The 23,636-nt window shown below is 52.3% G+C and overlaps 29 non-coding genes across 29 annotated transcripts; all 29 read left to right on the plus strand.

Annotated features, from left to right (window-relative positions):
• The first annotated feature begins 524 nt into the window (after positions 1 to 524).
• Positions 525 to 597, plus strand: trnak-cuu (transfer RNA lysine (anticodon CUU)). The gene has a single exon. It is a non-coding gene; the product is annotated as a tRNA-Lys (tRNA).
• Positions 598 to 747: 150 nt separating this feature from the next.
• Positions 748 to 821, plus strand: trnan-guu (transfer RNA asparagine (anticodon GUU)). The gene has a single exon. It is a non-coding gene; the product is annotated as a tRNA-Asn (tRNA).
• A 1,169-nt stretch (positions 822 to 1,990) lies between these two features.
• trnak-cuu (transfer RNA lysine (anticodon CUU)) lies at positions 1,991 to 2,063 on the plus strand. The gene has a single exon. It is a non-coding gene; the product is annotated as a tRNA-Lys (tRNA).
• Positions 2,064 to 2,212: 149 nt separating this feature from the next.
• Positions 2,213 to 2,286, plus strand: trnan-guu (transfer RNA asparagine (anticodon GUU)). The gene has a single exon. It is a non-coding gene; the product is annotated as a tRNA-Asn (tRNA).
• A 1,169-nt stretch (positions 2,287 to 3,455) lies between these two features.
• Positions 3,456 to 3,528, plus strand: trnak-cuu (transfer RNA lysine (anticodon CUU)). Its single transcript has one exon. It is a non-coding gene; the product is annotated as a tRNA-Lys (tRNA).
• Positions 3,529 to 3,677: 149 nt separating this feature from the next.
• On the plus strand, positions 3,678 to 3,751 carry trnan-guu (transfer RNA asparagine (anticodon GUU)). The gene has a single exon. It is a non-coding gene; the product is annotated as a tRNA-Asn (tRNA).
• Positions 3,752 to 4,920: 1,169 nt separating this feature from the next.
• trnak-cuu (transfer RNA lysine (anticodon CUU)) lies at positions 4,921 to 4,993 on the plus strand. The gene has a single exon. It is a non-coding gene; the product is annotated as a tRNA-Lys (tRNA).
• Positions 4,994 to 5,142: 149 nt separating this feature from the next.
• On the plus strand, positions 5,143 to 5,216 carry trnan-guu (transfer RNA asparagine (anticodon GUU)). The gene has a single exon. It is a non-coding gene; the product is annotated as a tRNA-Asn (tRNA).
• Positions 5,217 to 6,385: 1,169 nt separating this feature from the next.
• trnak-cuu (transfer RNA lysine (anticodon CUU)) lies at positions 6,386 to 6,458 on the plus strand. Its single transcript has one exon. It is a non-coding gene; the product is annotated as a tRNA-Lys (tRNA).
• Positions 6,459 to 6,607: 149 nt separating this feature from the next.
• On the plus strand, positions 6,608 to 6,681 carry trnan-guu (transfer RNA asparagine (anticodon GUU)). Its single transcript has one exon. It is a non-coding gene; the product is annotated as a tRNA-Asn (tRNA).
• Positions 6,682 to 7,850: 1,169 nt separating this feature from the next.
• Positions 7,851 to 7,923, plus strand: trnak-cuu (transfer RNA lysine (anticodon CUU)). The gene has a single exon. It is a non-coding gene; the product is annotated as a tRNA-Lys (tRNA).
• A 149-nt stretch (positions 7,924 to 8,072) lies between these two features.
• On the plus strand, positions 8,073 to 8,146 carry trnan-guu (transfer RNA asparagine (anticodon GUU)). Its single transcript has one exon. It is a non-coding gene; the product is annotated as a tRNA-Asn (tRNA).
• A 1,169-nt stretch (positions 8,147 to 9,315) lies between these two features.
• trnak-cuu (transfer RNA lysine (anticodon CUU)) lies at positions 9,316 to 9,388 on the plus strand. Its single transcript has one exon. It is a non-coding gene; the product is annotated as a tRNA-Lys (tRNA).
• Positions 9,389 to 9,537: 149 nt separating this feature from the next.
• On the plus strand, positions 9,538 to 9,611 carry trnan-guu (transfer RNA asparagine (anticodon GUU)). The gene has a single exon. It is a non-coding gene; the product is annotated as a tRNA-Asn (tRNA).
• A 1,169-nt stretch (positions 9,612 to 10,780) lies between these two features.
• On the plus strand, positions 10,781 to 10,853 carry trnak-cuu (transfer RNA lysine (anticodon CUU)). Its single transcript has one exon. It is a non-coding gene; the product is annotated as a tRNA-Lys (tRNA).
• A 149-nt stretch (positions 10,854 to 11,002) lies between these two features.
• Positions 11,003 to 11,076, plus strand: trnan-guu (transfer RNA asparagine (anticodon GUU)). Its single transcript has one exon. It is a non-coding gene; the product is annotated as a tRNA-Asn (tRNA).
• A 2,635-nt stretch (positions 11,077 to 13,711) lies between these two features.
• On the plus strand, positions 13,712 to 13,784 carry trnak-cuu (transfer RNA lysine (anticodon CUU)). The gene has a single exon. It is a non-coding gene; the product is annotated as a tRNA-Lys (tRNA).
• Positions 13,785 to 13,933: 149 nt separating this feature from the next.
• On the plus strand, positions 13,934 to 14,007 carry trnan-guu (transfer RNA asparagine (anticodon GUU)). Its single transcript has one exon. It is a non-coding gene; the product is annotated as a tRNA-Asn (tRNA).
• Positions 14,008 to 15,174: 1,167 nt separating this feature from the next.
• On the plus strand, positions 15,175 to 15,247 carry trnak-cuu (transfer RNA lysine (anticodon CUU)). Its single transcript has one exon. It is a non-coding gene; the product is annotated as a tRNA-Lys (tRNA).
• A 149-nt stretch (positions 15,248 to 15,396) lies between these two features.
• On the plus strand, positions 15,397 to 15,470 carry trnan-guu (transfer RNA asparagine (anticodon GUU)). Its single transcript has one exon. It is a non-coding gene; the product is annotated as a tRNA-Asn (tRNA).
• Positions 15,471 to 16,639: 1,169 nt separating this feature from the next.
• Positions 16,640 to 16,712, plus strand: trnak-cuu (transfer RNA lysine (anticodon CUU)). Its single transcript has one exon. It is a non-coding gene; the product is annotated as a tRNA-Lys (tRNA).
• A 149-nt stretch (positions 16,713 to 16,861) lies between these two features.
• On the plus strand, positions 16,862 to 16,935 carry trnan-guu (transfer RNA asparagine (anticodon GUU)). Its single transcript has one exon. It is a non-coding gene; the product is annotated as a tRNA-Asn (tRNA).
• An 814-nt stretch (positions 16,936 to 17,749) lies between these two features.
• Positions 17,750 to 17,822, plus strand: trnak-cuu (transfer RNA lysine (anticodon CUU)). Its single transcript has one exon. It is a non-coding gene; the product is annotated as a tRNA-Lys (tRNA).
• A 149-nt stretch (positions 17,823 to 17,971) lies between these two features.
• trnan-guu (transfer RNA asparagine (anticodon GUU)) lies at positions 17,972 to 18,045 on the plus strand. Its single transcript has one exon. It is a non-coding gene; the product is annotated as a tRNA-Asn (tRNA).
• An 803-nt stretch (positions 18,046 to 18,848) lies between these two features.
• Positions 18,849 to 18,921, plus strand: trnak-cuu (transfer RNA lysine (anticodon CUU)). Its single transcript has one exon. It is a non-coding gene; the product is annotated as a tRNA-Lys (tRNA).
• A 149-nt stretch (positions 18,922 to 19,070) lies between these two features.
• On the plus strand, positions 19,071 to 19,144 carry trnan-guu (transfer RNA asparagine (anticodon GUU)). The gene has a single exon. It is a non-coding gene; the product is annotated as a tRNA-Asn (tRNA).
• Positions 19,145 to 21,646: 2,502 nt separating this feature from the next.
• trnan-guu (transfer RNA asparagine (anticodon GUU)) lies at positions 21,647 to 21,720 on the plus strand. The gene has a single exon. It is a non-coding gene; the product is annotated as a tRNA-Asn (tRNA).
• Positions 21,721 to 22,534: 814 nt separating this feature from the next.
• trnak-cuu (transfer RNA lysine (anticodon CUU)) lies at positions 22,535 to 22,607 on the plus strand. Its single transcript has one exon. It is a non-coding gene; the product is annotated as a tRNA-Lys (tRNA).
• A 149-nt stretch (positions 22,608 to 22,756) lies between these two features.
• On the plus strand, positions 22,757 to 22,830 carry trnan-guu (transfer RNA asparagine (anticodon GUU)). The gene has a single exon. It is a non-coding gene; the product is annotated as a tRNA-Asn (tRNA).
• Positions 22,831 to 23,636: the final 806 nt, after the last annotated feature.

A 23,636-nucleotide genomic window follows, 5' to 3' on the forward strand; every position in this document is an offset into this window, starting at 1 on the left:
TCCAGGATAGAGTTGGGACACCCCTGCTCCAAGCCTACCGCTAGGCTTTACCCCAACCTTACCCGCGAGATGTTTTGTCAGCCTGTGCGAGAAGCGAGGCTCCGTTTTGCGCATGAAATGTTTGGCACTTATCAAAACAGCGGTCAGCCTTGATCATTTGACTACATTCGCCCGGCTAGCTCAGTCGGTAGAGCATGAGACTCTTAATCTGGAGGGCCCCTGTCAGGTAGAGTTTCGCTCCAGCCAGCTCCATCAGACCTGCCTGGAAGTTTCTAGTCTCCGTGGTGAGAGCGGGATCAGCAGCTTCAGGTGTGTTTCTTTGTGCTTGGAGCCAAGCTCGGCAGGACAAGGAACCTCCAGGATAGAGTTGGGACACCCCTGCTCTAAGCCTACCGCTAGGCTTTACCCCAACCTTACCCGCGACATGTTTTGTCAGCCTGTGCGAGAAGCGAGGCTCCGTTTTGCGCATGAAATGTTTGGCACTTATCAAAACAGCAGTCAGCCTTGATCATTTGACTACATTCGCCCGGCTAGCTCAGTTGGTAGAGCATGAGACTCTTAATCTCAGGGTCGTGGGTTCGAGCCCCACGTTGGGCGTGCCCCTTTAGCTCTCTCTCGCCCCTCCCAGCAGGTGTCATTCTCTTGACCTCAATTTGCTGACGCAGGACTAGTGCTGCAGTTAACCTGTGAGACGCGGCCAGCTTCAAATTGTTTTGTGACCGTTACCCATAGGAGCATACACCGCCAGTCTCTGTGGTGCAATAAGCTAGCGCGTTTGGCTGTTAACCGAAAGGATGGTGGTTCGAGCCCACCCAGGGACGAAGGAAGCTTTTCGCATCCATGTTGGCAAGCCGAGAATTTACCACACGAGTCCGCTGACGCATGCGTGGAGCAGTGTCCGTAGCCCCTTTTGAGGGTGAACAGCTTTGCGAGTCGTCTTGTGTTAAAAGAAGACAAAGGGTGCTAAGTGAATGTTTGTGTCAGCTTAAGTTTGCTGTGGCGTGTACGCGGAGTGTTCGTGTTTTGTTTTCCGGGTGGTAGAGGCCTGTGTGTGAAGGGAGGTCCTGATCAAAACTCCCTCTAAGAGCGCCACAAAATGCCACCAAAATGGCTTTCCAGTCATATGCTGTCGGAGTTTGCAAACGGTATTCACACAGCGAGACAGAACTCCATACCTGGAACGTTTGATGAGTTGGCTGAACTAATAGCCTTTCAGGCTGTTGAACAAGAGCTCTGCTCGTTCAATCTGTATTGCCCAGCAACAGGCATGGCTAAAACAAACAGAGAACAGTCTAAGCCAGGGGTGTCCAAACTCTGTCCTGGAGGGCCCCTGTCAGGTTGAGTTTCGCTCCAGCCAGCTCCATCAGACCTGCCTGGAAGTTACTAGTCTCCGTGGTGAGAGCGGGATCAGCAGCTTCAGGTGTGTTTCTTTGTGCTTGGAGCCAAGCTCGGCAGGACAAGGAACCTCCAGGATAGAGTTGGGACACCCCTGCTCTAAGCCTACCGCTAGGCTTTACCCCAACCTTACCCGCGAGATATTTTGTCAGCCTGTGCGAGAAGCGAGGCTCCGTTTTGCGCATGAAATGTTTGGCACTTATCAAAACAGCGGTCAGCCTTGATCATTTGACTACATTCGCCCGGCTAGCTCAGTCGGTAGAGCATGAGACTCTTAATCTGGAGGGCCCCTGTCAGGTAGAGTTTCGCTCCAGCCAGCTCCATCAGACCTGCCTGGATTTTTCTAGTCTCCGTGGTGAGAGCGGGATCAGCAGCTTCAGGTGTGTTTCTTTGTGCTTGGAGCCAAGCTCGGCAGGACAAGGAACCTCCAGGATAGAGTTGGGACACCCCTGCTCTAAGCCTACCGCTAGGCTTTACCCCAACCTTACCCGCGAGATGTTTTGTCAGCCTGTGCGAGAAGCGAGGCTCCGTTTTGCCCATGAAATGTTTGGCACTTATCAAAACAGCAGTCAGCCTTGATCATTTGACTACATTCGCCCGGCTAGCTCAGTCGGTAGAGCATGAGATTCTTAATCTCAGGGTCGTGGGTTTGAACCACACGTTGGGCGTGCCCTATAGCTCTCTCTCGCCCCTCCCAACGGGTGTCATTCTCTTGACCTCAGTTTGCTGACGCAGGACTAGTGCTGCAGTTAACCTGTGAGCCGCGCCCAGCTTCAAATTATTTTGTGACCGTTACCCACAGGAGCAGACACTGCCAGTCTCTGTGGCGCAATAGGCTAGCGCGTTTGGCTGTTAACCGGAAGGATGGTGGTTCGAGCCCACCCAGGGACGAAAGAAGCTTTTCACAGCCATGTCGGCAAGCACAGAATTTAGCACACGTGTCCGCTGACGCATGCGTGGAGCAGCGTCCGTAGCCCCTTTTGAGAGTGAACAGCTTTGCGAGTCGTCTTGTGTTAAAAGAAGAGAAAGGGTGCTAAGTGAATGTTTGTGTCAGCTTAAGTTTGCTGTGGCGTGTACGCGGAGTGTTCGTGTTTTGTTTTCCGGGTGGTAGAGGCCTGTGTGTGAAGGGAGGTCCTGATCAAAACTCCCTCTAGGAGCGCCACAAAATGCCACCAAAATGGCTTTCCAGTCGTATCCTGTCGGAGTTTGCAAACGGTATTCACACAGCGAGACAGAACTCCATACCTGGAACGTTTGATGAGTTGGCTGAACTAATAGCCTTTCAGGCTGTTGAACAAGAGCTCTGCTCGTTCAATCTGTATTCCCCAGCAACAGGCATGGCTAAAACAAACAGAGAACAGTCTAAGCCAGAGGTGTCCAAACTCTGTCCTGGAGGGCCCCTGTCAGGTAGAGTTTCGCTCCAGCCAGCTCCATCAGACCTGCCTGGGAGTTTCTAGTCTCCGTGGTGAGAGCGGGATCAGCAGCTTCAGGTGTGTTTCTTTGTGCTTGGAGCCAAGCTCGGCAGAACAAGGAACCTCCAGGATAGAGTTGGGACACCCCTGCTCTAAGCCTACCGCTAGGCTTTACCCCAACCTTACCCGCGAGATGTTTTGTCAGCCTGTGCGAGAAGTGAGGCTCCGTTTTGCGCATGAAATGTTTGGCACTTATCAAAACAGCGGTCAGCCTTGATCATTTGACTACATTCGCCCGGCTAGCTCAGTCGGTAGAGCATGAGACTCTTAATCTGGAGGGCCCCTGTCAGGTAGAGTTTCGCTCCAGCCAGCTCCATCAGACCTGCCTGGAAGTTTCTAGTCTCCGTGGTGAGAGCGGGATCAGCAGCTTCAGGTGTGTTTCTTTGTGCTTGGAGCCAAGCTCGGCAGGACAAGGAACCTCCAGGATAGAGTAGGGACACCCGTGCTCTAAGCCTACCGCTAGGCTTTACCCCAACCTTACCCGCGAGATGTTTTGTCAGCCTGTGCGAGAAGCGAGGCTCCGTTTTGCGCATGAAATGTTTGGCACTTATCAAAACAGCGGTCAGCCTTGATCATTTGACTATATTCGCCCGGCTAGCTCAGTCGGTACAGCATGAGACTCTTAATCTCAGGGTCGTGGGTTCGAGCCCGACGTTGGGCGTGCCCTTTAGCTCTCTCTCGCCCCTCCCAACGGGTGTCATTCTCTTGACCTCAGTTTGCTGACGCAGGACTAGTGCTGCAGTTAACCTGTGAGACGTGGCCAGCTTCAAATTGTTTTGTGACCGTTACCCATAGGAGCATACACTTCCAGTCTCTGTGGCGCAATAGGCTAGCGCGTTCGGCTGTTAACCGAAAGGATGGTGGTTCGAGCCCACCCAGGGACGAAGGAAGCTTTTCACAGCCTTGTCGGCAAGAACAGAATTTAGCACACGTGTCCGCTGACGCATGCGTGGAGCAGCGTCCGTAGCCCCTTTTGAGAGTGAACAGCTTTGCGAGTCGTCTTGTGTTAAAAGAAGACAAAGGGTGCTAAGTGAATGTTTGTGTCAGCTTAAGTTTGCTGTGGCGTGTACGCGGAGTGTTCGTGTTTTGTTTTCCGGGTGGTAGAGGCCTGTGTGTGAAGGGAGGTCCTGATCAAAACTCCCTCTAAGAGCGCCACAAAATGCCACCAAAATGGCTTTCCAGTCATATGCTGTCGGAGTTTGCAAACGGTATTCACACAGCGAGACAGAACTCCATACCTGGAACGTTTGATGAGTTGGCTGAACTAATAGCCTTTCAGGCTGTTGAACAAGAGCTCTGCTCGTTCAATCTGTATTGCCCAGCAACAGGCATGGCTAAAACAAACAGAGAACAGTCTAAGCCAGGGGTGTCCAAACTCTGTCCTGGAGGGCCCCTGTCAGGTTGAGTTTCGCTCCAGCCAGCTCCATCAGACCTGCCTGGAAGTTACTAGTCTCCGTGGTGAGAGCGGGATCAGCAGCTTCAGGTGTGTTTCTTTGTGCTTGGAGCCAAGCTCGGCAGGACAAGGAACCTCCAGGATAGAGTTGGGACACCCCTGCTCTAAGCCTACCGCTAGGCTTTACCCCAACCTTACCCGCGAGATATTTTGTCAGCCTGTGCGAGAAGCGAGGCTCCGTTTTGCGCATGAAATGTTTGGCACTTATCAAAACAGCGGTCAGCCTTGATCATTTGACTACATTCGCCCGGCTAGCTCAGTCGGTAGAGCATGAGACTCTTAATCTGGAGGGCCCCTGTCAGGTAGAGTTTCGCTCCAGCCAGCTCCATCAGACCTGCCTGGATTTTTCTAGTCTCCGTGGTGAGAGCGGGATCAGCAGCTTCAGGTGTGTTTCTTTGTGCTTGGAGCCAAGCTCGGCAGGACAAGGAACCTCCAGGATAGAGTTGGGACACCCCTGCTCTAAGCCTACCGCTAGGCTTTACCCCAACCTTACCCGCGAGATGTTTTGTCAGCCTGTGCGAGAAGCGAGGCTCCGTTTTGCCCATGAAATGTTTGGCACTTATCAAAACAGCAGTCAGCCTTGATCATTTGACTACATTCGCCCGGCTAGCTCAGTCGGTAGAGCATGAGATTCTTAATCTCAGGGTCGTGGGTTTGAACCACACGTTGGGTGTGCCCTATAGCTCTCTCTCGCCCCTCCCAACGGGTGTCATTCTCTTGACCTCAGTTTGCTGACGCAGGACTAGTGCTGCAGTTAACCTGTGAGCCGCGCCCAGCTTCAAATTATTTTGTGACCGTTACCCACAGGAGCAGACACTGCCAGTCTCTGTGGCGCAATAGGCTAGCGCGTTTGGCTGTTAACCGGAAGGATGGTGGTTCGAGCCCACCCAGGGACGAAAGAAGCTTTTCACAGCCATGTCGGCAAGCACAGAATTTAGCACACGTGTCCGCTGACGCATGCGTGGAGCAGCGTCCGTAGCCCCTTTTGAGAGTGAACAGCTTTGCGAGTCGTCTTGTGTTAAAAGAAGAGAAAGGGTGCTAAGTGAATGTTTGTGTCAGCTTAAGTTTGCTGTGGCGTGTACGCGGAGTGTTCGTGTTTTGTTTTCCGGGTGGTAGAGGCCTGTGTGTGAAGGGAGGTCCTGATCAAAACTCCCTCTAGGAGCGCCACAAAATGCCACCAAAATGGCTTTCCAGTCGTATCCTGTCGGAGTTTGCAAACGGTATTCACACAGCGAGACAGAACTCCATACCTGGAACGTTTGATGAGTTGGCTGAACTAATAGCCTTTCAGGCTGTTGAACAAGAGCTCTGCTCGTTCAATCTGTATTCCCCAGCAACAGGCATGGCTAAAACAAACAGAGAACAGTCTAAGCCAGAGGTGTCCAAACTCTGTCCTGGAGGGCCCCTGTCAGGTAGAGTTTCGCTCCAGCCAGCTCCATCAGACCTGCCTGGGAGTTTCTAGTCTCCGTGGTGAGAGCGGGATCAGCAGCTTCAGGTGTGTTTCTTTGTGCTTGGAGCCAAGCTCGGCAGAACAAGGAACCTCCAGGATAGAGTTGGGACACCCCTGCTCTAAGCCTACCGCTAGGCTTTACCCCAACCTTACCCGCGAGATGTTTTGTCAGCCTGTGCGAGAAGTGAGGCTCCGTTTTGCGCATGAAATGTTTGGCACTTATCAAAACAGCGGTCAGCCTTGATCATTTGACTACATTCGCCCGGCTAGCTCAGTCGGTAGAGCATGAGACTCTTAATCTGGAGGGCCCCTGTCAGGTAGAGTTTCGCTCCAGCCAGCTCCATCAGACCTGCCTGGAAGTTTCTAGTCTCCGTGGTGAGAGCGGGATCAGCAGCTTCAGGTGTGTTTCTTTGTGCTTGGAGCCAAGCTCGGCAGGACAAGGAACCTCCAGGATAGAGTAGGGACACCCGTGCTCTAAGCCTACCGCTAGGCTTTACCCCAACCTTACCCGCGAGATGTTTTGTCAGCCTGTGCGAGAAGCGAGGCTCCGTTTTGCGCATGAAATGTTTGGCACTTATCAAAACAGCGGTCAGCCTTGATCATTTGACTATATTCGCCCGGCTAGCTCAGTCGGTACAGCATGAGACTCTTAATCTCAGGGTCGTGGGTTCGAGCCCGACGTTGGGCGTGCCCTTTAGCTCTCTCTCGCCCCTCCCAACGGGTGTCATTCTCTTGACCTCAGTTTGCTGACGCAGGACTAGTGCTGCAGTTAACCTGTGAGACGTGGCCAGCTTCAAATTGTTTTGTGACCGTTACCCATAGGAGCATACACTTCCAGTCTCTGTGGCGCAATAGGCTAGCGCGTTCGGCTGTTAACCGAAAGGATGGTGGTTCGAGCCCACCCAGGGACGAAGGAAGCTTTTCACAGCCTTGTCGGCAAGAACAGAATTTAGCACACGTGTCCGCTGACGCATGCGTGGAGCAGCGTCCGTAGCCCCTTTTGAGAGTGAACAGCTTTGCGAGTCGTCTTGTGTTAAAAGAAGACAAAGGGTGCTAAGTGAATGTTTGTGTCAGCTTAAGTTTGCTGTGGCGTGTACGCGGAGTGTTCGTGTTTTGTTTTCCGGGTGGTAGAGGCCTGTGTGTGAAGGGAGGTCCTGATCAAAACTCCCTCTAAGAGCGCCACAAAATGCCACCAAAATGGCTTTCCAGTCATATGCTGTCGGAGTTTGCAAACGGTATTCACACAGCGAGACAGAACTCCATACCTGGAACGTTTGATGAGTTGGCTGAACTAATAGCCTTTCAGGCTGTTGAACAAGAGCTCTGCTCGTTCAATCTGTATTGCCCAGCAACAGGCATGGCTAAAACAAACAGAGAACAGTCTAAGCCAGGGGTGTCCAAACTCTGTCCTGGAGGGCCCCTGTCAGGTTGAGTTTCGCTCCAGCCAGCTCCATCAGACCTGCCTGGAAGTTACTAGTCTCCGTGGTGAGAGCGGGATCAGCAGCTTCAGGTGTGTTTCTTTGTGCTTGGAGCCAAGCTCGGCAGGACAAGGAACCTCCAGGATAGAGTTGGGACACCCCTGCTCTAAGCCTACCGCTAGGCTTTACCCCAACCTTACCCGCGAGATATTTTGTCAGCCTGTGCGAGAAGCGAGGCTCCGTTTTGCGCATGAAATGTTTGGCACTTATCAAAACAGCGGTCAGCCTTGATCATTTGACTACATTCGCCCGGCTAGCTCAGTCGGTAGAGCATGAGACTCTTAATCTGGAGGGCCCCTGTCAGGTAGAGTTTCGCTCCAGCCAGCTCCATCAGACCTGCCTGGATTTTTCTAGTCTCCGTGGTGAGAGCGGGATCAGCAGCTTCAGGTGTGTTTCTTTGTGCTTGGAGCCAAGCTCGGCAGGACAAGGAACCTCCAGGATAGAGTTGGGACACCCCTGCTCTAAGCCTACCGCTAGGCTTTACCCCAACCTTACCCGCGAGATGTTTTGTCAGCCTGTGCGAGAAGCGAGGCTCCGTTTTGCCCATGAAATGTTTGGCACTTATCAAAACAGCAGTCAGCCTTGATCATTTGACTACATTCGCCCGGCTAGCTCAGTCGGTAGAGCATGAGATTCTTAATCTCAGGGTCGTGGGTTTGAACCACACGTTGGGTGTGCCCTATAGCTCTCTCTCGCCCCTCCCAACGGGTGTCATTCTCTTGACCTCAGTTTGCTGACGCAGGACTAGTGCTGCAGTTAACCTGTGAGCCGCGCCCAGCTTCAAATTATTTTGTGACCGTTACCCACAGGAGCAGACACTGCCAGTCTCTGTGGCGCAATAGGCTAGCGCGTTTGGCTGTTAACCGGAAGGATGGTGGTTCGAGCCCACCCAGGGACGAAAGAAGCTTTTCACAGCCATGTCGGCAAGCACAGAATTTAGCACACGTGTCCGCTGACGCATGCGTGGAGCAGCGTCCGTAGCCCCTTTTGAGAGTGAACAGCTTTGCGAGTCGTCTTGTGTTAAAAGAAGAGAAAGGGTGCTAAGTGAATGTTTGTGTCAGCTTAAGTTTGCTGTGGCGTGTACGCGGAGTGTTCGTGTTTTGTTTTCCGGGTGGTAGAGGCCTGTGTGTGAAGGGAGGTCCTGATCAAAACTCCCTCTAGGAGCGCCACAAAATGCCACCAAAATGGCTTTCCAGTCGTATCCTGTCGGAGTTTGCAAACGGTATTCACACAGCGAGACAGAACTCCATACCTGGAACGTTTGATGAGTTGGCTGAACTAATAGCCTTTCAGGCTGTTGAACAAGAGCTCTGCTCGTTCAATCTGTATTCCCCAGCAACAGGCATGGCTAAAACAAACAGAGAACAGTCTAAGCCAGAGGTGTCCAAACTCTGTCCTGGAGGGCCCCTGTCAGGTAGAGTTTCGCTCCAGCCAGCTCCATCAGACCTGCCTGGAAGTTTCTAGTCTCCGTGGTGAGAGCGGGATCAGCAGCTTCAGGTGTGTTTCTTTGTGCTTGGAGCCAAGCTCGGCAGAACAAGGAACCTCCAGGATAGAGTTGGGACACCCCTGCTCTAAGCCTACCGCTAGGCTTTACCCCAACCTTACCCGCGAGATGTTTTGTCAGCCTGTGCGAGAAGTGAGGCTCCGTTTTGCGCATGAAATGTTTGGCACTTATCAAAACAGCGGTCAGCCTTGATCATTTGACTACATTCGCCCGGCTAGCTCAGTCGGTAGAGCATGAGACTCTTAATCTGGAGGGCCCCTGTCAGGTAGAGTTTCGCTCCAGCCAGCTCCATCAGACCTGCCTGGATTTTTCTAGTCTCCGTGGTGAGAGCGGGATCAGCAGCTTCAGGTGTGTTTCTTTGTGCTTGGAGCCAAGCTCGGCAGGACAAGGAACCTCCAGGATAGAGTTGGGACACCCCTGCTCTAAGCCTACCGCTAGGCTTTACCCCAACCTTACCCGCGAGATGTTTTGTCAGCCTGTGCGAGAAGCGAGGCTCCGTTTTGCCCATGAAATGTTTGGCACTTATCAAAACAGCAGTCAGCCTTGATCATTTGACTACATTCGCCCGGCTAGCTCAGTCGGTAGAGCATGAGATTCTTAATCTCAGGGTCGTGGGTTTGAACCACACGTTGGGCGTGCCCTATAGCTCTCTCTCGCCCCTCCCAACGGGTGTCATTCTCTTGACCTCAGTTTGCTGACGCAGGACTAGTGCTGCAGTTAAACTGTGAGCCGCGCCCAGCTTCAAATTATTTTGTGACCGTTACCCACAGGAGCAGACACTGCCAGTCTCTGTGGCGCAATAGGCTAGCGCGTTTGGCTGTTAACCAGAAGGATGGTGGTTCGAGCCCACCCAGGGACGAAAGAAGCTTTTCACAGCCATGTCGGCAAGCACAGAATTTAGCACACGTGTCCGCTGACGCATGCGTGGAGCAGCGTCCGTAGCCCCTTTTGAGAGTGAACAGCTTTGCGAGTCGTCTTGTGTTAAAAGAAGAGAAAGGGTGCTAAGTGAATGTTTGTGTCAGCTTAAGTTTGCTGTGGCGTGTACGCGGAGTGTTCGTGTTTTGTTTTCCGGGTGGTAGAGGCCTGTGTGTGAAGGGAGGTCCTGATCAAAACTCCCTCTAGGAGCGCCACAAAATGCCACCAAAATGGCTTTCCAGTCGTATCCTGTCGGAGTTTGCAAACGGTATTCACACAGCGAGACAGAACTCCATACCTGGAACGTTTGATGAGTTGGCTGAACTAATAGCCTTTCAGGCTGTTGAACAAGAGCTCTGCTCGTTCAATCTGTATTCCCCAGCAACAGGCATGGCTAAAACAAACAGAGAACAGTCTAAGCCAGAGGTGTCCAAACTCTGTCCTGGAGGGCCCCTGTCAGGTAGAGTTTCGCTCCAGCCAGCTCCATCAGACCTGCCTGGAAGTTTCTAGTCTCCGTGGTGAGAGCGGGATCAGCAGCTTCAGGTGTGTTTCTTTGTGCTTGGAGCCAAGCTCGGCAGAACAAGGAACCTCCAGGATAGAGTTGGGACACCCCTGCTCTAAGCCTACCGCTAGGCTTTACCCCAACCTTACCCGCGAGATGTTTTGTCAGCCTGTGCGAGAAGTGAGGCTCCGTTTTGCGCATGAAATGTTTGGCACTTATCAAAACAGCGGTCAGCCTTGATCATTTGACTACATTCGCCCGGCTAGCTCAGTCGGTAGAGCATGAGACTCTTAATCTGGAGGGCCCCTGTCAGGTAGAGTTTCGCTCCAGCCAGCTCCATCAGACCTGCCTGGATTTTTCTAGTCTCCGTGGTGAGAGCGGGATCAGCAGCTTCAGGTGTGTTTCTTTGTGCTTGGAGCCAAGCTCGGCAGGACAAGGAACCTCCAGGATAGAGTTGGGACACCCCTGCTCTAAGCCTACCGCTAGGCTTTACCCCAACCTTACCCGCGAGATGTTTTGTCAGCCTGTGCGAGAAGCGAGGCTCCGTTTTGCCCATGAAATGTTTGGCACTTATCAAAACAGCAGTCAGCCTTGATCATTTGACTACATTCGCCCGGCTAGCTCAGTCGGTAGAGCATGAGATTCTTAATCTCAGGGTCGTGGGTTTGAACCACACGTTGGGCGTGCCCTATAGCTCTCTCTCGCCCCTCCCAACGGGTGTCATTCTCTTGACCTCAGTTTGCTGACGCAGGACTAGTGCTGCAGTTAACCTGTGAGCCGCGCCCAGCTTCAAATTATTTTGTGACCGTTACCCACAGGAGCAGACACTGCCAGTCTCTGTGGCGCAATAGGCTAGCGCGTTTGGCTGTTAACCAGAAGGATGGTGGTTCGAGCCCACCCAGGGACGAAAGAAGCTTTTCACAGCCATGTCGGCAAGCACAGAATTTAGCACACGTGTCCGCTGACGCATGCGTGGAGCAGCGTCCGTAGCCCCTTTTGAGAGTGAACAGCTTTGCGAGTTGTCTTGTGTTAAAAGAAGAGAAAGGGTGCTAAGTGAATGTTTGTGTCAGCTTAAGTTTGCTGTGGCGTGTACGCGGAGTGTTCGTGTTTTGTTTTCCGGGTGGTAGAGGCCTGTGTGTGAAGGGAGGTCCTGATCAAAACTCCCTCTAGGAGCGCCACAAAATGCCACCAAAATGGCTTTCCAGTCGTATCCTGTCGGAGTTTGCAAACGGTATTCACACAGCGAGACAGAACTCCATACCTGGAACGTTTGATGAGTTGGCTGAACTAATAGCCTTTCAGGCTGTTGAACAAGAGCTCTGCTCGTTCAATCTGTATTCCCCAGCAACAGGCATGGCTAAAACAAACAGAGAACAGTCTAAGCCAGAGGTGTCCAAACTCTGTCCTGGAGGGCCCCTGTCAGGTAGAGTTTCGCTCCAGCCAGCTCCATCAGACCTGCCTGGAAGTTTCTAGTCTCCGTGGTGAGAGCGGGATCAGCAGCTTCAGGTGTGTTTCTTTGTGCTTGGAGCCAAGCTCGGCAGAACAAGGAACCTCCAGGATAGAGTTGGGACACCCCTGCTCTAAGCCTACCGCTAGGCTTTACCCCAACCTTACCCGCGAGATGTTTTGTCAGCCTGTGCGAGAAGTGAGGCTCCGTTTTGCGCATGAAATGTTTGGCACTTATCAAAACAGCGGTCAGCCTTGATCATTTGACTACATTCACCCGGCTAGCTCAGTCGGTAGAGCATGAGACTCTTAATCTGGAGGGCCCCTGTCAGGTAGAGTTTCGCTCCAGCCAGCTCCATCAGACCTGCCTGGAAGTTTCTAGTCTCCGTGGTGAGAGCGGGATCAGCAGCTTCAGGTGTGTTTCTTTGTGCTTGGAGCCAAGCTCGGCAGGACAAGGAACCTCCAGGATAGAGTAGGGACACCCGTGCTCTAAGCCTACCGCTAGGCTTTACCCCAACCTTACCCGCGAGATGTTTTGTCAGCCTGTGCGAGAAGCGAGGCTCCGTTTTGCGCATGAAATGTTTGGCACTTATCAAAACAGCAGTCAGCCTTGATCATTTGACTACATTCGTCCGGCTAGCTCAGTCGGTAGAGCATGAGATTCTTAATCTCAGGGTCGAGGGTTTGAGCCATACGTTGGGCGTGCCCCTATAGCTCTCTCTCGCCCCTCCCAACGGGTGTCATTCTCTTGACCTCAGTTTGCTGACGCAGGACTAGTGCTGCAGTTAACCTGTGAGACGCGGCCAGCTTCAAATTGTTTTGTGACCGTTACCCATAGGAGCATACACCGCCAGTCTCTCTGGTGCAATAGGCTAGTGCGTTCGGCTGTTAACCGAAAGGATAGTGGTTCAAGCCCACCCAGGGACGAAGGAAGCTTTTCACAGCCTTGTCGGCAAGAACAGAATTTAGCACACGTGTCCGCTGACGCATGCGTGGAGCAGCGTCCATAGCCCCTTTTGAGAGTGAACAGCTTTGCGAGTTGTCTTGTGTTAAAAGAAGACAAAGGGTGCTAAGTGAATGTTTGTGTCAGCTCAAGTTTGCTGTGGCGTGTACGCGGAGTGTTCGTGTTTTGTTTTCCGGGTGGTAGAGGCCTGTGTGTGAAGGGAGGTCCTGATCAAAACTCTCTCTAAGAGCGCCACAAAATGCCACCAAAATGGCTTTCCAGTCATATGCTGTCGGAGTTTGCAAACGGTATTCACACAGCGAGACAGAACTCCATACCTGGAACGTTTTATGAGTTGGCTGAACTAATAGCCTTTCAGGCTGTTGGAAAAGAGCTCTGCTCGTTCAATCTGTATTCCCCAGCAACAGGCATGGCTAAAACAAACAGAGAACAGTCTAAGCCAGGGGTGTCCAAACTCTGTCCTGGAGGGCCCCTGTCAGGTAGAGTTTCGCTCCAGCCAGCTCCATCAGACCTGCCTGGAAGTTTCTAGTCTCCGTGGTGAGAGCGGGATCAGCAGCTTCAGGTGTGTTTCTTTGTGCTTGGAGCCAAGCTCGGCAGAACAAGGAACCTCCAGGATAGAGTTGGGACACCCCTGCTCTAAGCCTACCGCTAAGCTTTACCCCAACCTTACCCGCGAGATGTTTTGTCAGCCTGTGCGAGAAGCAAGGCTCCGTTTTGCGCATGAAATGTTTGGCACTTATCAAAACAGCGGTCAGCCTTGATCATTTGACTACATTCGCCTGGCTAGCTCAGTCGGTAGAGCATGAGACTCTTAATCTGGAGGGCCCCTGTCAGGTAGAGTTTCGCTCCAGCTAGCTCCATCAGACCTGCCTGGAAGTTTCTAGTCTCCGTGGTGAGAGCGGGATCAGCAGCTTCAGGTGTGTTTCTTTGTGCTTGGAGCGAAGCTCGGCAGGACAAGGAACCTCCAGGATAGAGTTGGGACACCCCTGCTCTAAGCCTACCGCTAGGCTTTACCCCAACCTTACCCGCGAGATGTTTTGTCAGGCTGTGCGAGAAGCGAGGCTCCGTTTTGCGCATGAAATGTTTGGCACTTATCAAAACAGCGGTCAGCCTTGATCATTTGACTACATTCGCCCGGCTAGCTCAGTCGGTAGAGCATGAGACTCTTAATCTCAGGGTCGTGGGTTCGAGCCCCACGTTGGGCGTGCCCTTTAGCTCTCTCTTGCCCCTCCCAACGGGTGTCATTCTCTTGACCTCAGTTTGCTGACATAGGACTAGTGCTGCAGTTAACCTGTGAGACGCGGCCAGCTTCAAATTGTTTTGTGACCGTTACCCATAGGAGCATACACCGCCAGTCTCTGTGGCTCAATAGGCTAGCGTGTTCGGCTGTTAACCGAAAGGATGGTGGTTCGAGCCCACCCAGGGACGAAGGAAGCTTTTCACAGCCTTGTCGGCAAGAACAGAATTTAGCACACTTGTCCGCTGACGCATGCGTGGAGCAGCGTCCGTAGCCCCTTTTGAGAGTGAACAGCTTTGCAAGTCGTCTTGTGTTAAAAGAAGACAAAGGGTGCTAAGTGAATGCTTGTGTCAGCTCAAGTTTGCTGTGGCGTGTACGCGGAGTGTTCATGTTTTGTTTTCCGGGTGGTAGAGGCCTGTGTGTAAAGGGAGTTCCTGATCAAAACTCTCTAAGAGCGCCACAAAATGCCACCAAAATGGCTTTCCAGTCATATGCTGTCGGAGTTTGCAAACGGTATTCACACAGCGAGACAGAACTCCATACCTGGAACGTTTGATGAGTTGGCTGAACTAATAGCCTTTCAGGCTGTTGGACAAGAGCTCTGCTCGTTCAATCTGTATTCCCCAGCAACAGGCATGGCTAAAACAAACAGAGAACACTCTAAGCCAGGGGTGTCCAAACTCTGTCCTGGAGGGCCCCTGTCAGGTAGAGTTTCGCTCCAGCCAGCTCCATCAGACCTGCCTGGAAGTTTCTAGTCTACGTGGTGAGAGCGAGATCAGCAGCTTCAGGTGTGTTTCTTTGTGCTTGGAGCCAAGCTCGGCAGGACAAGGAACCTCCAGGATAGAGTAGGGACACCCCTGCTCTAAGCCTACCGCTAGGCTTTACCCCAACCTTACCCGCGAGATGTTTTGTCAGCCTGTGCGAGAAGCGAGGCTCCGTTTTGCGCATGAAATGTTTGGCACTTATCAAAACAGCGGTCAGCCTTGATCATTTGACTACATTCGCCTGGCTAGCTCAGTCGGTAGAGCATGAGACTCTTAATCTTTAGGGCCCCTGTCAGGTAGAGTTTCGCTCCAGCTAGCTCCATCAGACCTGCCTGGAAGTTTCTAGTCTCCGTGGTGAGAGCGGGATCAGCAGCTTCAGGTGTGTTTCTTTGTGCTTGGAGCCAAGCTCGGCAGGACAAGGAACCTCCAGGATAGAGTTGGGACACCCCTGCTCTAAGCCTACCGCTAGGCTTTACCCCAACCTTACCCGCGAGATGTTTTGTCAGGCTGTGCGAGAAGCGAGGCTCCGTTTTGCGCATGAAATGTTTGGCACTTATCAAAACAGCGGTCAGCCTTGATCATTTGACTACATTCGTCCGGCTAGCTCAGTCGGTAGAGCATGAGACTCTTAATCTCAGGGTCGTGGGTTCGAGCCCCACGTTGGGCGTGCCCTTTAGCTCTCTCTTGCCCCTCCCAACGGGTGTCATTCTCTTGACCTCAGTTTGCTGACACAGGACTAGTGCTGCAGTTAACCTGTGAGACGCGGCCAGCTTCAAATTGTTTTGTGACCGTTACCCATAGGAGCATACACCGCCAGTCTCTGTGGTGCAATAGGCTAGCGCGTTCGGCTGTTAACCGAAAGGATGGTGGTTCGAGCCCACCCAGGGACGAAGGAAGCTTTTCACAGCCTTGTCGGCAAGAACAGAATTTAGCACACGTGTCCGCTGACGCATGCGTGGAGCAGCGTCCGTAGCCCCTTTTGAGAGTGAACAGCTTTGCGAGTCGTCTTGTGTTAAAAGAAGACAAAGGGTGCTAAGTGAATGTTTGTGTCAGCTCAAGTTTGCTGTGGCCTGTACGCGGAGTGTTCATGTTTTGTTTTCCGGGTGGTAGAGGCCTGTGTGTGAAGGGAGGTCCTGATCAAAACTCTCTCTAAGAGCACCACAAAATGCCACCAAAATGGCTTTCCAGTCATATGCTGTCGGAGTTTGCAAACGGTATTCACACAGCGAGACAGAACTCCATACCTGGAACGTTTGATGAGTTGGCTAAACTAATAGCCTTTCAGGCTGTTGGACAAGAGCTCTGCTCGTTCAATCTGTATTCCCCAGCAACAGGCATGGCTAAAACAAACAGAGAACAGTATAAGCCAGGGGTGTCCAAACTCTGTCCTGGAGGGCCCCTGTCAGGTAGAGTTTCGCTCCAGCCAGCTTCATCAGACCTGCCTGGAAGTTTCTAGTCTCCGTGGTGAGAGCGGGATCAGCAGCTTCAGGTGTGTTTCTTTGTGCTTGGAGCCAAGCTCGGCAGAACAAGGAACCTCCAGGATAGAGTTGGGACACCCCTGCTCTAAGCCTACCGCTAAGCTTTTCCCCAACCTTACCCGCGAGATGTTTTGTCAGCCTGTGTGAGAAGCGAGGCTCCGTTTTGTGCATGAAATGTTTGGCACTTATCAAAACAGCGGTCAGCCTTGATCATTTGACTACATTCGCCCGGCTAGCTCAGTCGGTAGAGCATGAGACTCTTAATCTGGAGGGCCCCTGTCAGGTAGAGTTTCGCTCCAGCCAGCTCCATCAGACCTGCCTGGATGTTTCTAGTCTCCGTGGTGAGAGCGGGATCAGCAGCTTCAGGTGTGTTTCTTTGTGCTTGGAGCCAAGCTCGGCAGGACAAGGAACCTCCAGGATAGAGTTGGGACACCCCTGCTCTAAGCCTACCGCTAGGCTTTACCCCAACCTTACCCGCGAGATGTTTTGTCAGCCTGTGCGAGAAGCGAGGCTCCGTTTTGCGCATGAAATGTTTGGCACTTATCAAAACAGCGGTCAGCCTTGATCATTTGACTACATTCGCCCGGCTAGCTCAGTCGGTAGAGCATGAGACTCTTAATCTCAGGGTCGTGGGTTCGAGCCCCACGTTGGGCGTGCCCTTTAGCTCTCTCTCGCCCCTCCCAACGGGTGTCATTCTCTTGACCTCAGTTTGCTGACACAGGACTAGTGCTGCAGTTAACCTGTGAGACGCGGCCAGCTTCAAATTGTTTTGTGACCGTTACCCATAGGAGCATACACCGCCAGTCTCTGTGGCGCAATAGGCTAGCGCGTTCGGCTGTTAACCGAAAGGATGGTGGTTCGAGCCCACCCAGGGACGAAGGAAGCTTTTCACAGCCTTGTCGGCAAGAACAGAATTTAGCACACGTGTCCGCTGACGCATGCGTGGAGCAGCGTCCGTAGCCCCTTTTGAGAGTGAACAGCTTTGCGAGTCGTCTTGTGTTAAAAGAAGACAAAGGGTGCTAAGTGAATGTTTGTGTCAGCTCAAGTTTGCTGTGGCGTGTATGCGGAGTGTTCGTGTTTTGTTTTCCGGGTGGTAGAGGCCTGTGTGTGAAGGGAGGTCCTGATCAAAACTCTCTCTAAGAGCGCCACAAAATGCCACCAAAATGGCTTTCCAGTCATATGCTGTCGGAGTTTGCAAACGGTATTCACACAGCGAGACAGAACTCCATACCTGGAACGTTTGATGAGTTGGCTGAACTAATAGCCTTTCAGGCTGTTGAACAAGAGCTCTGCTCGTTCAATCTGTATTCCCCAGCAACAGGCATGGCTAAAACAAACAGAGAACACTCTAAGCCAGGGGTGTCCAAACTCTGTCCTGGAGGGCCCCTGTCAGGTAGAGTTTCGCTCCAGCCAGCTCCATCAGACCTGCCTGGAAGTTTCTAGTCTACGTGGTGAGAGCGGGATCAGCAGCTTCAGGTGTGTTTCTTTGTGCTTGGAGCCAAGCTCGGCAGGACAAGGAACCTCCAGGATAGAGTTGGGACACCCCTGCTCTAAGCCTACCGCTAGGCTTTACCCCAACCTTACCCGCGAGATGTTTTGTCAGCCTGTGCGAGAAGCGAGGCTCCGTTTTGCGCATGAAATGTTTGGCACTTATCAAAACAGCGGTCAGCCTTGATCATTTGACTACATTCGCCTGGCTAGCTCAGTCGGTAGAGCATGAGACTCTTAATCTCAGGGTCGTGGGTTCGAGCCCCACGTTGGGCGTGACCTTTAGCTCTCTCTCGCCCCTCCCAACGGGTGTCATTCTCTTGACCTCAGTTTGCTGACACAGGACTAGTGCTGCAGTTAACCTGTGAGACGCGGCCAGCTTCAAATTGTTTTGTGACCGTTACCCATAGGAGCATACACCGCCAGTCTCTGTGGCGCAATAGGCTAGCGCGTTCGGCTGTTAACCAAAAGGATGGTGGTTCGAGCCCACCCAGGGACGAAGGAAGCTTTTCACAGCCTTGTCGGCAAGAACAGAATTTAGCACACGTGTCCGCTGACGCATGCGTGGAGCAGCGTCCGTAGCACCTTTTGAGAGTGAACAGCTTTGCGAGTCATCTTGTGTTAAAAGAAGACTAAGGGTGATAAGTGAATGTTTGTGTCAGCTCAAGTTTGCTGCGGAGTGTTCGTGTTTTGTTTTCCGGGTGGTAGAGGCCTGTGTGTGAAGGGAGGTCCTGATCAAAACTCTCTCTAAGAGCGCCACAAAATGCCACCAAAATGGCTTTCCAGTCATATGCTGTCGGAGTTTGCAAACGGTATTCACACAGTGAGACAGAACTCCATACCTGGAACGTTTGATGAGTTGGCCGAATTAATAGCCTTTCAGGCTGTTGGACAAGAGCTCTGCTCGTTCAATCTGTATTGCCCAGCAACAGGCATGGCTAAAACAAACAGAGAACAGTCTAAGCCAGGGGTGTCCAAACTCTGTCCTGGAGGGCCCCTGTCAGGTAGAGTTTCGCTCCAGCCAGCTCCATCAGACCTGCCTGGAAGTTTCTAGTCTCCGTGGTGAGAGCGGGATCAGCAGCTTCAGGTGTGTTTCTTTGTGCTTGGAGCCAAGCTCGGCAGGACAAGGAACCTCCAGGATAGAGTAGGGACACCCGTGCTCTAAGCCTACCGCTAGGCTTTACCCCAACCTTACCCGCGGGATGTTTTGTCAGCCTGTGCGAGAAGCGAGGCTCCGTTTTGCGCATGAAATGTTTGGCACTTATCAAAACAGCAGCCAGCCTTGATCATTTGACTACATTCGTCCGGCTAGCTCAGTCGGTAGAGCATGAGATTCTTAATCTCAGGGTCGTGGGTTTGAACCACACGTTGGGCGTGCCCTATAGCTCTCTCTCGCCCCTCCCAACGGGTGTCATTCTCTTGACCTCAGTTTGCTGACGCAGGACTAGTGCTGCAGTTAACCTGTGAGCCGCGCCCAGCTTCAAATTATTTTGTGACCGTTACCCACAGGAGCAGACACTGCCAGTCTCTGTGGCGCAATAGGCTAGCGCGTTTGGCTGTTAACCGAAAGGATGGTGGTTCGAGCCCACCCAGGGACGAAAGAAGCTTTTCACAGCCATGTCGGCAAGCACAGAATTTAGCACACGTGTCCGCTGACGCATGCGTGGAGCAGCGTCCGTAGCCCCTTTTGAGAGTGAACAGCTTTGCGAGTCGTCTTGTGTTAAAAGAAGAGAAAGGGTGCTAAGTGAATGTTTGTGTCAGCTTAAGTTTGCTGTGGCGTGTACGCGGAGTGTTCGTGTTTTGTTTTCCGGGTGGTAGAGGCCTGTGTGTGAAGGGAGGTCCTGATCAAAACTCCCTCTAGGAGCGCCACAAAATGCCACCAAAATGGCTTTCCAGTCGTATCCTGTCGGAGTTTGCAAACGGTCTTCACACAGCGAGACAGAACTCCATACCTGGAACGTTTGATGAGTTGGCTGAACTAATAGCCTTTCAGGCTGTTGAACAAGAGCTCTGCTCGTTCAATCTGTATTCCCCAGCAACAGGCATGGCTAAAACAAACAGAGAACAGTCTAAGCCAGAGGTGTCCAAACTCTGTCCTGGAGGGCCCCTGTCAGGTAGAGTTTCGCTCCAGCCAGCTCCATCAGACCTGCCTGGAAGTTTCTAGTCTCCGTGGTGAGAGCGGGATCAGCAGCTTCAGGTGTGTTTCTTTGTGCTTGGAGCCAAGCTCGGCAGAACAAGGAACCTCCAGGATAGAGTTGGGACACCCCTGCTCTAAGCCTACCGCTAGGCTTTACCCCAACCTTACCCGCGAGATGTTTTGTCAGCCTGTGCGAGAAGCGAGGCTCCGTTTTGCGCATGAAATGTTTGGCACTTATCAAAACAGCGGTCAGCCTTGATCATTTGACTACATTCGCCCGGCTAGCTCAGTCGGTAGAGCATGAGACTCTTAATCTGGAGGGCCCCTGTCAGGTAGAGTTTCGCTCCAGCCAGCTCCATCAGACCTGCCTGGAAGTTTCTAGTCTCCGTGGTGAGAGCGGGATCAGCAGCTTCAGGTGTGTTTCTTTGTGCTTGGAGCCAAGCTCGGCAGGACAAGGAACCTCCAGGATAGAGTAGGGACACCCGTGCTCTAAGCCTACCGCTAGGCTTTACCCCAACCTTACCCGCGAGATGTTTTGTCAGGCTGTGCGAGAAGCGAGGCTCCGTTTTGCGCATGAAATGTTTGGCACTTATCAAAACAGCAGTCAGCCTTGATCATTTGACTACATTCGTCCGGCTAGCTCAGTCGGTAGAGCATGAGATTCTTAATCTCAGGGTCGAGGGTTTGAGCCATACGTTGGGCGTGCCCCTATAGCTCTCTCTCGCCCCTCCCAACGGGTGTCATTCTCTTGACCTCAGTTTGCTGACGCAGGACTAGTGCTGCAGTTAACCTGTGAGACGCGGCCAGCTTCAAATTGTTTTGTGACCGTTACCCATAGGAGCATACACCGCCAGTCTCTCTGGTGCAATAGGCTAGTGCGTTCGGCTGTTAACTGAAAGGATGGTGGTTCAAGCCCACCCAGGGACGAAGGAAGCTTTTCACAGCCTTGTCGGCAAGAACAGAATTTAGCACACGTGTCCGCTGACGCATGCGTGGAGCAGCGTCCATAGCCCCTTTTGAGAGTGAACAGCTTTGCGAGTTGTCTTGTGTTAAAAGAAGACAAAGGGTGCTAAGTGAATGTTTGTGTCAGCTCAAGTTTGCTGTGGCGTGTACGTGGAGTGTTCGTGTTTTGTTTTCCGGGTGGTAGAGGCCTGTGTGTGAAGGGAGGTCCTGATCAAAACTCTCTCTAAGAGCGCCACAAAATGCCACCAAAATGGCTTTCCAGTCATATGCTGTCGGAGTTTGCAAACGGTATTCACACAGCGAGACAGAACTCCATACCTGGAACGTTTGATGAGTTGGCCGAATTAATAGCCTTTCAGGCTGTTGGACAAGAGCTCTGCTCGTTCAATCTGTATTGCCCAGCAACAGGCATGGCTAAAACAAACAGAGAACAGTCTAAGCCAGGGGTGTCCAAACTCTGTCCTGGAGGGCCCCTGTCAGGTAGAGTTTCGCTCCAGCCAGCTCCATCAGACCTGCCTGGAAGTTTCTAGTCTCCGTGGTGAGAGCGGGATCAGCAGCTTCAGGTGTGTTTCTTTGTGCTTGGAGCCAAGCTCGGCAGGACAAGGAACCTCCAGGATAGAGTAGGGACACCCGTGCTCTAAGCCTACCGCTAGGCTTTACCCCAACCTTACCCGCGGGATGTTTTGTCAGCCTGTGCGAGAAGCGAGGCTCCGTTTTGCGCATGAAATGTTTGGCACTTATCAAAACAGCAGTCAGCCTTGATCATTTGACTACATTCGTCCGGCTAGCTCAGTCGGTAGAGCATGAGATTCTTAATCTCAGGGTCGTGGGTTTAGCCACACGTTGGGCGTGCCCCTATAGCTCTCTCTCGCCCCTCCCAACGGGTGTCATTCTCTTGAACTCAGATTGCTTACGCAGGACTAGTTTTGCAGTTAACCTGTGAGACGCGCCCAGCTTCAAATTCTTTTGTGACCGTTACCCACAGGAGCAGACACCGCCAGTCTCTGTGGCGCAATAGGCTAGCGCGTACGGCTGTTAACCGAAAGGATGGTGGTTCAAGCCCACCCAGGGACGAAAGAAGCTTTTCACAGCCATGTCGGCAAGCACAGAATTTAGCACACGTGTCCGCTGACGCATGCGTGGAGCAGCGTCTGTAGCCCCTTTTGAGAGTGAACAGCTTTGCGAGTCGTCTTGTGTTAAAAGAAGACAAAGGGTGCTAAGTGAATGTTTGTGTCAGCTTAAGTTTGCTGTGGCGTGTACGCGGAGTGTTCATGTTTTGTTTTCCGGGTGGTAGAGGCCTGTGTGTGAAGGGAGGTCCTGATCAAAACTCTCTCTAGGAGCGCCACAAAATGCCACCAAAATGGCTTTCCAGTCATATGCTGTCGGAGTTTGCAAATGGTATTCACACAGCGAGACAGAACTCCATACCTGGAACGTTTGATGAGTTGGCTGAACTAATAGCCTTTCAGGCTGTTGAACAAGAGCTCTGCTTGTTCAATCTGTATTCCCCAGCAACAGGCATGGCTAAAACAAACAGAGAACACTCTAAGCCAGGGGTGTCCAAACTCTGTCCTGGAGGGCCCCTGTCAGGTAGAGTTTCGCTCCAGCCAGCTCCATCAGACCTTCCTGGAAGTTTCTAGTCTACGTGGTGAGAGCGGGATCAGCAGCTTCAGGTGTGTTTCTTTGTGCTTGGAGCCAAGCTCGGCAGGACAAGGAACCTCCAGGATAGAGTTGGGACACCCCTGCTCTAAGCCTACCGCTAGGCTTTACCCCAACCTTACCCGCGAGATGTTTTGTCAGCCTGTGCGAGAAGCGAGGCTCTGTTTTGCGCATGAAATGTTTGGCACTTATAAAGAGAGCGGTCAGCCTTGATCATTTGACTACATTCTCCCGGCTAGCTCAGTCGGTAGAGCATGAGACTCTTAATTTCAGGGTCGTGGGTTCGAGCCCCACGTTGGGCGTGACCTTTAGCTCTCTCTCGCCCCTCCCAACGGGTGTCATTCTCTTGACCTCAGTTTGCTGACACAGGACTAGTGCTGCAGTTAACCTGTGAGACGCGGCCAGCTTTAAATTGTTTTGTGACCGTTACCCATAGGAGCATACACCGCCAGTCTCTGTGGCGCAATAGGCTAGCGCGTTTGGCTGTTAACCGAAAGGATGGTGGTTCAAGCCCACCCAGGGACGAAGGAAGCTTTTCACAGCCTTGTCGGCAAGCACAGAATTTAGCACACGTGTCCGCTGACGCATGCGTGGAGCAGCGTCCGTAGCCCCTTTTGAGAGTGAACAGCTTTGCGAGTCGTCTTGTGTTAAAAGAAGACAAAGGGTGCTAAGTGAATGTTTGTGTCAGCTTAAGTTTGCTGTGGCGTGTACGCGGAGTGTTCATGTTTTGTTTTCCGGGTGGTAGAGGCCTGTGTGTGAAGGGAGGTCCTGATCAAAACTCCCTCTAGGAGCGCCACAAAATGCCACCAAAATGGCTTTCCAGTCGTATGCTGTCGGAGTTTGCAAATGGTATTCACACAGCGAGACAGAACTCCATACCTGGAACGTTTGATGAGTTGGCTGAACTAATAGCCTTTCAGGCTGTTGCACAAGAGCTCTGCTCATTCAATCTGTATTGCCCAGCAACAGGCATGGCTAAAACAAACAGAGAACACTCTAAGCCAGGGGTGTCCAAACTCTGTCCTGGAGGGCCCCTGTCAGGTAGAGTTTCGCTCCAGCCAGCTCCATCAGACCTGCCTGGAAGTTTCTAGTCTCCGTGGTGAGAGCGGGATCAGCAGCTTCAGGTGTGTTTCTTTGTGCTTGGAGCCAAGCTCGGCAGGACAAGGAACCTCCAGGATAGAGTAGGGACACCCGTGCTCTAAGCCTACCGCTAAGCTTTACCCCAACCTTACCCGCGAGATGTTTTGTCAGCCTGTGCGAGAAGCAAGGCTCCGTTTTGCGCATGAAATGTTTGGCACTTATCAAAACAGCGGTCAGCCTTGATCATTTGA

This window comes from Carassius carassius, chromosome 1 (assembly GCF_963082965.1).
Source record: "Carassius carassius chromosome 1, fCarCar2.1, whole genome shotgun sequence".
Taxonomy (NCBI): domain Eukaryota; kingdom Metazoa; phylum Chordata; class Actinopteri; order Cypriniformes; family Cyprinidae; genus Carassius; species Carassius carassius.